Consider the following 12,232-nt stretch of genomic DNA (forward strand, 5'->3'; position numbering starts at 1 on the left):
CCTATCACCTCTTGCTCCACCCTTTCCCTCCGCCTTTTTATCCCGGCTCTCTCCCCTCTTTCTTTCCTGTCCAGATGAAGGGTCTCGAACCGAGACATCGAATGTCCCTTTCCCTCCATGCTGCCTGAACTGCTGACCAGCACTTTGTGTGTTGCTCCAGATTCCAACATCTTCAGTCTCTTGTGTCCCCAACTAGACAGTTATGTCTGGGAGACCACAGAAATAGAATGTGGTCAAGTCCAATAATACCTCATCTGTTCTCCACTTTGCAACATAATGTGTGACCTTTCTCCATTTTTTAACCCACCTGCTTCTGCATTTCTAAATGCCTGCTTTTGTGATGCTGTTTTCACCTTGACCACTTCTAACATGTTGTTTAAATGTCTGCCAAACTCTGCCTTGAATGTATTCAAAGACCCCCACCTCACAATTCTTTGTGGTACAGAATTCCAAAGATTGACAACCGTATAATAGAGAAAAGCTCTTCATCATGTCCATCTGAAATGGGTGACCCATTATTCTGAAACTCTGCCCCCTTGTTTAGAAACTCCCACCAGGAGAAACACCCTCTCAGTATCCACCCTTTCAGTGCCCCTGATAATCTTGTATGTTTCAATAAGATCACCTCACATTCTTCTAAATGCCAACAAAATAGGTTCAACCTTTGTTCATTTGTCAACCACTTCATCCAATGAATCAAACTAGTGAACCTTCTCTGCACAGGCTCCAATGCAAGAAAAGCCTTCCCTAAATATGGAGACCAATATTGACTGTAGTACTCCAGCTGTGGTTCCTCCAGTCCTACAAAACTTCAGTCCTGAAGAAGGGTCCTGACCCGAAACGTTGACTGCCTGCTTTTCTCCACCAATGCTGCCTGGCCTGCTGAGTTCCTCCAGCATCATCGTGTTTCTCTCTACTTTTATGTTCCATAACCCTTTCAGTAAAGGCCCACATTCCATTACTCACTCCATACCAGTACATTATCCCCAATCCTATTTACTCTTATGTTTTATAATCTCTTGCGGAAATCAGAGAAGTTTATTTTTATATTTCTAATCCAAGTTATATTTATGCCATAAAAATCTAATTGATAGATCTCAATAAGGATAACTTTTATAAACTTTGTTAAATGTTGAAAATTAAGCATAAGGTGGCATATTTTCTACTGTATTAAAAATAAAAGCAGAAAATGGTTATAATACTCAGCAGGCCAGGCAGCATCTGTGGAGGGAGAAACAGAGTTAATATTTCAGATCAAGGATGTTTCTTTGGAATTGGAAGCTGCCTGAACTGCTGAGTATTTCCAGAATCAACTTCTTATTTCAGATTTCCAACAAATGCGTTTTTGCTTTGAAATTTATATTTTCTACTGTGTCTGAAAATCTGGTGGTAATTTGAGATGAGTCTTTGAGCACAAGCAGTAATGTGGGCAGAGATAAGTCTGAATGAGATTCAAGATTTTAATCTCACAAAACAAGCAAAGAGCCTTCCAAGAAGGACCAAATCTATGCAGCAGGTCTCTTCCAACAGTCTGTGTTTATACAGTGTCTTCGAAATAGTTAGGCACCTCAGATATCTTGAGCATAAATGGACAAAATTTGACCATGTCTCAATCTCTCATCTAAATGTCTCTTGTAAGATATTAAGATGCCCCTTAACGAAGGAATGGTAGAGAGATTTTCAGAGCTCTGAGCCAAGACATTAATTATTGCCAAAAGAAAAGATTTGATCTTAACCACAAATGGACCTCAAGTGATTGAAAGAAAAGCTGGAGGAGTTTCAATATAAATCAGAAAATGCTTGTAGTGTTTGAGCACCTCTGACCCTGGAAGATGATGACTAGGTACACATATGTAACTCCATTAAGTCTTTTTACAGGTTCTGGAAGATCAAGTTTTTGACAAGATCTTTCAAAATAATTTTAATTTTGCTTTGTTGACTGGCTGAGTTATGGCAACTTTAAAGGACTGAAAAACATTTGAGTGTTATCACATTTTTTGCCACAGTCACAGAGATGTATTTCATCTCCCGGTTTGGGAGTTTCTGTTTCTTTGGATCATTTTCCCCAGAGTTCAGCATCAATGAGGCAGCTCCTTGGATCTGCGGCCAAGATCACAGTGTGCTTTACCACAAGGACCAAGGTCTCCTATGGTATTGCTCTCCTCTGCTGTTTCTGAGAATTCCAAAATCTTCAGGCCTTAGCGGTCGAAAGTACAGGTGCCAACGACTTCAATACCCAAATGGAGACCTGCTCACCCAATACTCTTTGATTCACTTCCCCCAGTGGCTCCCATTCCAGCAACACTTCAGTTCTAAATTTTATGTATTTACAGGATGAGGGTATCACTAGCAAGGCCAGCATTCATTTGCAACCATTCTGATGAAGGTACTCTCACCATAGCTTTGGCTAAGGAGTTCCAGGGCTTGGATCCAGTGACGAATAAGGAACAGTGATAGATCTCCAAGTCAAGGTGGCGTACGACTTGGGGAACCTGCAGGTAGTGGCGTTCCCATGAGGTCGCGAGGTGGGAGGTGCTGTGGAAGCTTCCTAGGTGAGTAACTGCAGTGCATTGTACAGATATGTACTGCAGCCATGGTGTGCCAATAGAAATGAATGTTTAAGGTGGCTTTAGGGTACTGAAGAGGGATTAGCCCTGGCTGTTGGTGAAGATACACTCACCCAGGTGACTATTCCATCACAATCCTGACTGATGCCTTATAGATGGTGGAACGACCTTGAGGTGTCATGAGTCACTTGGAACAGGACATCGAGCCTCCAACCTACAAGCGGGGTATTTATGTGACTGGTCCAGTTGAGTTGTGGTAAGTGGTGACCCTCAGGATGCTGATGGCAGAGAACTCAAAGACCTTTGTCCATCATAAAGTCTGAAGTCGGAGCATCTGCTGATTGTACAATACTCAGTCCGTTACAATTGAAAGTCAAAGTTAAGTGATTTGTCTCTTGATGGTCTTTGCCACTTATCAAGCCATGGCTGACCACTGTTTGCAAACAGGCAAGGACTGCTTTGTTCTCTTACCAGTTGTGCATGGAATAGAACATCGGACAATCAATAGCAAACATCCCTGACCTTCTAATGGAAAAACGGTCATTGATAAAGCAGCTGCAGAGGGTTGGGCCTAGGACACCATCTTGAGGAACTCCTGCATTGTTGGCTTGGGGCAAGGATGATTGGCCCCCAACAACCATAGCCACCTTTGTGCAATGGATGACTCCAACCACTGGAGTGTTTTCCTTTCATTGTCTATTGACTTCAGTTTTGCCAGGGCTCCGAGATGCCACACTCTGACAAACGCTGCCTTCATGTGAAGGCAGCCCTACAATTCAGCCCTTCGGTCCATGCTTGGATCAAGGCTGTGATGAGGTCTGGAGACAGATGGTTGTGATAAACTGGATCTCAGTGAACAGTTTATTGCTTGTGAACTGTTGTTACCTGCTCATCGCAAGCAAAGTGGGTTCGACTTGATCACACTGTTAACGATACCTTCCACCAGTTTTCTGCTGATTGAGAAAAGACTGGATATTTGTCCTACTTTTTGTAACAAGATGTAACTGGGAAACATCCCCATTCTTGTCTTCATGGTCCTTCTTGGCCACACCTCTCCCTATCTTTGTGGCCTCTTCCAGATTTACTCTTGCCTCAACTCTGGACTCTTTCATGTCTCTTTCCTCCTCTTAAATACTTCTTCCAAGCCCACCTCTATGACCAAGCACTCAGTTGTCCATCCCAACACCTTGTATCAACCTTAATCAGTTAGGCTTTGGTTCCAGTCCCACACCAGAGACTTGAGCCCAAAAAGAAAAGTGAGGTTTAGCGCCAGTGCAGCACTGAAGAAGAGTTATACTGTTGAGACGCTGTTAAATGGAGACCTTGCCTACTCTCTCCAATGGATATAAAAGCTCTTGCAGCACTATTTTGAAGAAAGGATAGGAGTTGGAATTGACTACAATATACTGGTCATTATTTTTCCTCCACTCAACATCAGTAAACAGTTTGGTGGAGTTTATTGCGTACAAATTGGCTGCTGTATTCATTACAGCAGTGATATCAAAAGTATATCATCGCTGTAAAGTTGTTTGGAATATCCTAAGAGAGAGGTAGAAAGCACAGAAGAAATATCTTTACTTGACTTGGTGTTAAATTCTGTTAATGTTCTTGTGAAGCATCTTGGACTATTTTACCACTTCGAAGGCTTTATTTAAATGCAAGTTCATGTTCATCTTCTAAACAGAAGTGAAGCAGTACCAGTACAACAGAGCTTCATTTTCTACACCCTTGCTCCACTCCCCAGGGACCTGTCCAAAGTAGTCTAGTTCATAAGTCTAAAGACTTAAAGGAGACAACACAAAATTTCTTTACTTTGTACATAATGTACAAATGCACATTAATGAGAACAAAATATAATTTACTTAAAGAACTTCAACGTTCTTAAAATTACCCCGAAGTCCCTCATGTCTTCAGACTGAAATTTAAAAGGTTAGTATAGTCAGCAGGTGCGAGGCTTGGATTTAGTTCAGAGATGTGTCAGAGGGCACATGTTTCAGCCAGAAGTAATCAAGGGCAACAGTTTGATTTGACATCCTGATTTCTCCAACTAACTGCTGTTGATTTTTACAGCAGGAGATGGAGAAGTGTTGGCTTGACTTTGAGGCTCTGTTGTAAAATGTGCAGGAAATTTAGTCGTCCAAGGGTTGTTTCATTTTGTGTTGTTAATTGTGCTGCTTCATCAGATGGTAAAATAGCAGCAATATGTGTTCAAGGAGAGTCTTAATGGAATTGGTTTATTATTGTCACATGTACTGAGGTACAGTGAAAAATTTGTCTTGCATTTCGTTCATACAGATCAATTCAATACACAGCACATTGAGGTAATACAAGGTAAAAACAATACAGAATGCAGGGTAAAGTGTTATAAGATATCTTTATTAGTCACACATACATCGAAACACACAGCGAAATGCATCTTTTTACGTAGTGTTCTGGGAGCAAACCGCAAGTGTTACCACACTTCCGGCGCCAACATAACTTGCCCACAACTTCCTAACCCGTACGTCTTTGGAATGCGGGAGGAAACCCACACAGACACGGGGAGTGTACAAACTCCTTACAGACAGCGGCCGGAATTGAACCCGGGTCGCTGGCTCTGTAAAACGTTACACTAACCGCTACACTACGCTACAGGGAAAGTGCAGTGCAGGTAAACAATAACAAGGTAGATTGTCATAAAGAGGTAGATTGTGAGGTCAAGAGTCCATCTTATCGTACTAGTCGGTAGTCTTATAGCAGCGGGATGGGAGCTGTCCTTGAGCCTGGTGGTACGTGTTTTCAGGCTTTTGTATCTTCTACCCAATGGGAGAGGAGAGAAGAGAGAATGTCCATCATGGTGGGTGAGGTCTTTGATTATGCTGGCTGCTTTACCAGAGTCTATGGCTTTTGGTATTGGTATTGGTTTATTACTGTCACTTGTACCGAGGTACAGTGAAAAAGTTGTCTTGCATACCATTCATACAGATCAATTCATTACACAGTGTATTGAGGTCGTACAGGGTTAAAAACAACAACAGAATACAGAGTGAAGTGTCACAGCTGCAGGGTAGTGCATCACAGGTAGACAATAAGGTACAATATTACAACAAGGTAGATTGTGAGGTTAAGAGTCCATTTCATCGTATAAGGGAATCATTCAATAGTCTTATAACAGTGGAATAGAAGCTGTCCTTGAACACAGTGGTATGTGCCCTAAGGCTCCTGTATCTTTTGCCTGATGGGAGAGGGGAGAAGAGAGAATGACCCGGGTGAGTGGGGTCCTTTAATTATGCTGGCGGCTTTACCCGAGGTAGTGAGAAGTATAGACAGAATTCTATGGAGGGGAGGCTGGTTTCCGTGATGTGCTGAGCTGTGTCCACAACTCTCTGCAGTTTCTTGCGGTCCCAGCCATACCATGCTGTGATGCATCCAGATAGGATGCTTTCTATGGTGCATCGATACAACATAAAGGACTTAATCTTCATATTAAGGAATGAAGGTTTAAGAGAGAATTGCACATGGCATAAAATATTACTAAGATTTAGATCCTAATATCAAGAACTAACAAAAAAGAGAACCAAATTAATTGGTTTTAAAATGGTGTCAGGGTTGAGTAAAATTTACAAAATAGAAACTGCTATTTGACCTGACTGGTCCTATTTGGGCATCAATGCTCTGCGCTCTCACTTCATCTCTTCTTAATACCATAATCTATCATTTCTGCCTCGTATTTGTACCACTGCTCTTCGCTGGTTCATGCCACTCGCCTGTATTCCAGCCAGTAGAGAGTTCTACAAAAGGAATCACTCATTAGCTAAAGATGTTCCTCCGGAATTCCTCATTAGATTTATTGGTAATATTATAAATGTAATAGAGTGAAGAGAGAACAGATTTGCAGTCAGCTGGTGAAAACGTTACAGTGAAGCTAAGGTGGTGAAGAGTGAATTTAAAATCAGGCTTCATTCAAACAGCAGAATGGCCTTCGCAATCTCAGTACTCAAGTACGGAGCCTAGATAGTGATGTACTTTGGAAGTTAAGTGCTGCTGGAATGTAGGAATTGGCTCTATTTGCTTCACATAATAAAATGAAACAGGAAGTGCTGAAAATACTCATCATGCCAGGCAGCACTGAGGAGAGGGAAACAGTTAATGGTTCAGGCCAATAACTTTCCCAATGAAACATTAATCCTGTTTCTCTTTCCACATCTGCTGCCTGACCTGCTGAGTGCTTCCAACATATTGCTTTGGTTTTATTATCAGGTTTCCAGCATCTTTTGCCTTTGACGAGAGTCTTATTACTGATTTTAAAATGTGCACCTTGTCTGGATCCATTCTTAGATATTTGGATGGAACAACATTATTTAATAGAAAGGTTTATCTGATGTGATATGACTGAAAGGTTTATGTGCTGAACACTGAATCAAGGTTATGGAACACACATTTGATGGTTGGCTGATTAGGTGCTAACTTTTATCGTCCTGCCCAATCAGAATGAATTTCAGGCTTGTTTGGTGGTATCGGATCTTGGCTTTGCTAACTGGTTTGTAATGAGCCATCAATCCCTGGCTTAGCAGTCACATCTCTAGCTTCTCACTTGTACAGTTTCCTTCTGCCCAACAGTACATGGATTCTGTCAATCGCTAGTGAGGATTGATCCCCAGCCCTTCATTTTTGAGAGTTCATCAAGGCCAGAAGAGAAAGAACACGTGAATAGTGACCCAGTCAAAAATCCACCTCAAACCTGATTCAGAGTGTGCAAGTAAATCCTTGCATTCTCTGGCCCAGGTAATATTTTGGGACAGTAAGGCCAACAAGAGGATAGGATAAGATTTCTTTATTAGTCACATGTACATCAAAACACACAGTGAAATACATCTTTTACGTTGAGTGTTCTGGGGGCAGCCCGCAAGTGTCGCCATGCTTCTGGCACCAACATAGCGTGCCCACAACTTCCTAACCTGTACGTCTTTGGAACGTGGGAGGAAACCGGAGCACCCGGAGGAAACCGACGCGGACACAGGGAGAACGTACAAACTCCTTACAGACAGGAGCCGGAATTGATCCTGGGTCGCTGGCCCTGTAATAGCATTATGCTAACCACTACACTACTGTGTTCAGAAGACTCCTCTCCAAACATGAACTGTGGGCCTAATTAACATTACACCACTGGGAGGTCCTGGCTGTTGCGGTGGACAGAGCGAAGGTGCTCGATGAAGCAGTCACCCAATCTGCGTCGGGTCTCACCGATGTACAGGAGGCCGCACCGGATGCAATAAATGACACCCTCGGACTCACAGGTGAAGTGCTGCCTCACCTGGAAGTTTATGAGGAAGTAAACAGACTGGAAGATTTAAGCTATGAGGAAAGTTTGGATAGGCTGGGCTGTTTCTTTGCAACAGAGGGGGTAAAGGGGAGTGTATAAAATTATGATAAGCCTAAAGTAACTAGGAAGGACTTGTTTCCCTGAGTAGAGGGGTCAACAACCAGGGGGCTTAGATTTAAAGTAATATGTTTAGAGGGGAGATGAAAAAAATTTTCACTTGGAGTATGGCAGGGGTCTGGAACTTATTGCCTGATTAGAATGGTGTAGGCAGATACTCTCATTACATTTAAAGTGTATTTGAAGAGCCGTGAGCTGTGGTGCTATGGACCAAGTGCCATTATGTGAGATTAAGCTCTTAACTCGCACAGACACAGTGGGCTGAATGGCCTGCCTCTGTGCCATGGATGTTATCTGGTTCAGAGCTGTCAACTGCTTTTAGTCCCAGAGTGAGGTTAATGCAGTTGTGAAGAAATAAATTTTGCAAAAGCAAATTACTGTAGAAAGTAGAAATCTGAAAATGATACAAGAAAATATTGAAAATCCACTGCAGCCTGGACAATTTATGGAGAGAGAGAGAGAGAGAGCGCAACACGAGCTCCAGAACTGGAAATGTTTTATCTATCTCCTAAATAAGTTTTAGAACATAGAACACTACAGCACAGTACAGGCCTTTTGGCCCACAATGTTGTGCCGACATTTTATCCTGCTCTAAGATCTATCTAACCCTTCCCTACCACATAGCCCTCCATTTCTCTATCTAAGTTTAAGTGTATCATTCAGCTTTAAGCAAGTTCAGAGGAATGGACAAGGGGTAAGGGAAGCAGTCTCTTGGGGTTAAATAACAAGGGATGAGGTGCAAGGCAAAAGAATGAGAGTGGAACAAGCAAAGGAATACAAGGTGCAAATGAGAGGAGAGTAAATTGGAATAAAATGATTCTTTTCTGAAATTATTTAACTCGATTGTTGGGCCTGGAAATCTGTAAAGTGTAAGGTATAAGATGAGATGTCGTTCCTTGGGTTTATGTGAAGCTTCATTGGCGCAGAGTAGGAGGCCAAGGAGACTGATGAAATTGGGAATGAGACAGAGGTTGGGCAACTGGCGGCTCAGGGTCAGGCCAAAGGGAGGAACCTTATCCCTTGTGATTTAACCCCAAGAGACTGCTTCCCTTCCCCCCTTGTCCATTACTCTGAACTTGCTTAAAACTGAATGATACACTTAAAACTTAGACGAATGATAGAGAAATGGGGGGGCTACGTGGGAGGGGTTAGGTAGTGGTTCAGGAGTGAACCACTAATCCAATCTGCATTTGGTATCCCAACATAGACAAAACCACACTGTGAGTAGTGAAGGTACAAGTGAATTACCGCTTCACCTGGAATGTATGTATGGGACCCTGGATAGTACACAGAGATTTAACGTCAAGTGTTCTACAGTAAGATTTCAGTCCTGAGAGCACAACCCCTCCATACCTCTCACCCACCCACAACATTTCCCGATGGCAGGCAGAAGGGAATTATTTTGAAATAATTCCAGAGTGATTAACTTGTGGAGCCAGATTCTCAACCATTTGGATCTAGTCCAAGTTGAGAGTCTTCAGCTTTTCCAATTAGAGTAATATCCTGTGTTAAAAACTTTAACAACAGTGCATTTTAATCATGCACTTGGGGCTAATCAATCATTCCTCCCATGACTAATGCTGCAGCTTCCTACAGCTACACTTATATATAGAACCTTCAGACAAATTGTTGAATGAACTACTTTATGTTAATATTAATTAGAAAACATGTCAGCAAAGGCCTTGCACACAGTAGGTCTTTGAAGCTCAGTTGTTCTCATCCTTTCAGGTGAGACAGAGATTCACCTGCACCTCCCTTAATTTCACCTACTGCATTGCGTGCTCAAGTGTGACCTCTGCTACATTGCTGAGACCAGACGCAGACTAGGTAACCGTTTCGCACTCCGTCCGTAACCATGATCTGCATCTCCCCGTTGCCTGTCACTTCAACTCCCCCCTCCCACACCATCACTGATATGTCAGTCCTCGGCCCTCCTCCACTGCCAGGAAAATTCCAAGCGCAAACTGGAGGAACAGCACCTCATTTTCCGTCTTGGAACCTTGCAGCCTAACAGCATGAACATTGAATTCTCCCACTTTAGGTAACACCCCCCCCCTCCCGCCCCCAACCATAACTCTTCTTCCCTTTCTTAGCCTCTTTTTTTTTCCTCTCTCTCCTTACCTTTGACCCATCCCCCGGTGGATCTGCTCTCCCCTCCCCCCCCCCCCCGCACCTATCTCTTACCTGCATCTACCCATCACCACCTTGTGCCCACCCCGCCGCCCCTCTTTTGTCCACCTATCACTGCTCTGCTTTTCTCTCTTATATATTGGGCTTCCCCTTTTCCTATCTTCAGTCCTGAAGAAGGGTCCTGACCCGAAACGTTGACCACCTGCTTTTCTCCACAGGTGCTGCCTGGCCTGCTGAGTTCCTCCAGCATCATTGTGTTTTTTTTTAATCTAGATTCCAGCATCTGCGGTCCTTTGTTTCTCTGTTCTCATCTTAACCCTGCAGATGCTCAGGAAGGTGCTGTGGGAAGGGAAGGGGTGTTTGTCGTGTTAACTAGAGTGTTGTGGGGTGTAGATCCCTTAGAATATTCAAAGAGGAGGGTGAGTTCAGTGGCAGCATCATATTAAGGGTGAGAAATAGCACAATGAGACGAGCTGTGTGTGAGAGCAGGTGTGGAAAAGGATGTTGTTGGGGCCTTACTACCACTGTAGTGCTGATTTAGAGTCAGAGTAATTCAGCAGGGAAACGGGCCCTTCGGCCCAACTCACCCATGCCAACCAAGATGTCCATCTAAACTGGTCCCATTTGCCTGCATTTAGCCCATATAAGATATCTTTATTAGTCACATGTACATCGAAACACACAGTGAAATGCATCTTTGCGTAAAATATTCTGGGGGCAGCCCACAAGTGTCGCCGCGCTTCCAGCGCCAACATAGCATCCCCACAACTTCCTAACCCATATGTCTTTGGAATGTGGGAGGAAACCAGAGCACCCGGAGGAAACCCTCGCAGACACAGGGAGAACGTACAAACTCCTTACAGACAACTGCCGGGATTGAACCTGGGTCACTGGCATTGTAATAGTTTTATGCTAACCGCTACACTACCGTGCCTGCCCTCCTATCCTAGCCACATACCTGTCCAAATGTCTTTTAAATGTTGTTGTACCCACCTCAACCACTTCCTCTGGCAACTTGTTCCATTTCCATACCACCATCTGTGTGAAAAAGTTATCCCTCAGGTTCCTACTAAATCCTCTCTCAGCTTAAATTTATATCCTCTGGTTCTTGATTCCCCAACGCTGGGAAAAAGACGGTGTGTGTCCACCTTATCTCTACCGTCATGATTTATACACCTCCATATGATCACCCCTCAGTCTCCTACGCTCCAAGGAATAAGTCCTAGCCTGCCCCAACCCAGTCCCTCGAGTGCTGGCAACGTAAGCCTTTTCTGCACTCTTTCCAGCTTAATGATGCCTTTCCCATCGCAGGGTGACTGAAACTGAACACAATACTCCAAGTGTAGCCTCAGTAGTGACTTGTGCAACTGCAACATGGCATCCCAACTTGTATACTCAGTGCCGTGACTGGTGAAGGCCAGTGTGCCAAAAGTCTTCTTCACCACCCTGTCTACCTGTGACACCACTTTCAGGGAACGATGTACTCCTAGATCCCTCTGTTCTTAGTTAAAAGTAAGATACACCTGAAGCATTGGTATAGATGTGTATCATCAGAGTAGATGCAATGAAAATGTAACAATTGGGAAATGGAATAAGCTTCTTAGAGGAAGCAAAGTGGGAGAAAGTGCGGTCAAGGTGGCTGTGGGAATCATCAAGCCTGTGATGGATATTTGGCAAAATTATTCCAGGAATTGAGGTGGGGAAGGGGAGGTCAGAGATGGACTGAAGTGAGAAATGGGTGGAATTTTACATCGTAGGACAAGAGCAGGAAACAGCACTGATGCTGCAAAACAACTGGCGGAGGAAACCAAGCAGATGTGAAACAAGGACTATGAGACATATCCCACAAAAGGGCAGCCAGGGCTCGGACCCATCCAGGTTTCCGCATCTTTTATCCTTATATTTGGAGAGAGGAAGTGAGTTGAGTTGGAGAAGTTGTTTGCTGTGAGAACAAGTTCACCAGGACAGGGACCAGATAGATCGATACTTAACGGAAGCAAAAGGACCCTCAGACTGTCCTGTGGAGCAATTGCACCGTCAAAGTGAAAACGATATAATTCAGGCTGGGAGATTGTTTAGAGTGGCAGAGGGCACCAGAGGCATCACAGATGTACTT

The sequence above is a fragment of the Pristis pectinata genome, chromosome 19 (genome assembly GCF_009764475.1).
Source record: "Pristis pectinata isolate sPriPec2 chromosome 19, sPriPec2.1.pri, whole genome shotgun sequence".
NCBI classification, from domain to species: domain Eukaryota; kingdom Metazoa; phylum Chordata; class Chondrichthyes; order Rhinopristiformes; family Pristidae; genus Pristis; species Pristis pectinata.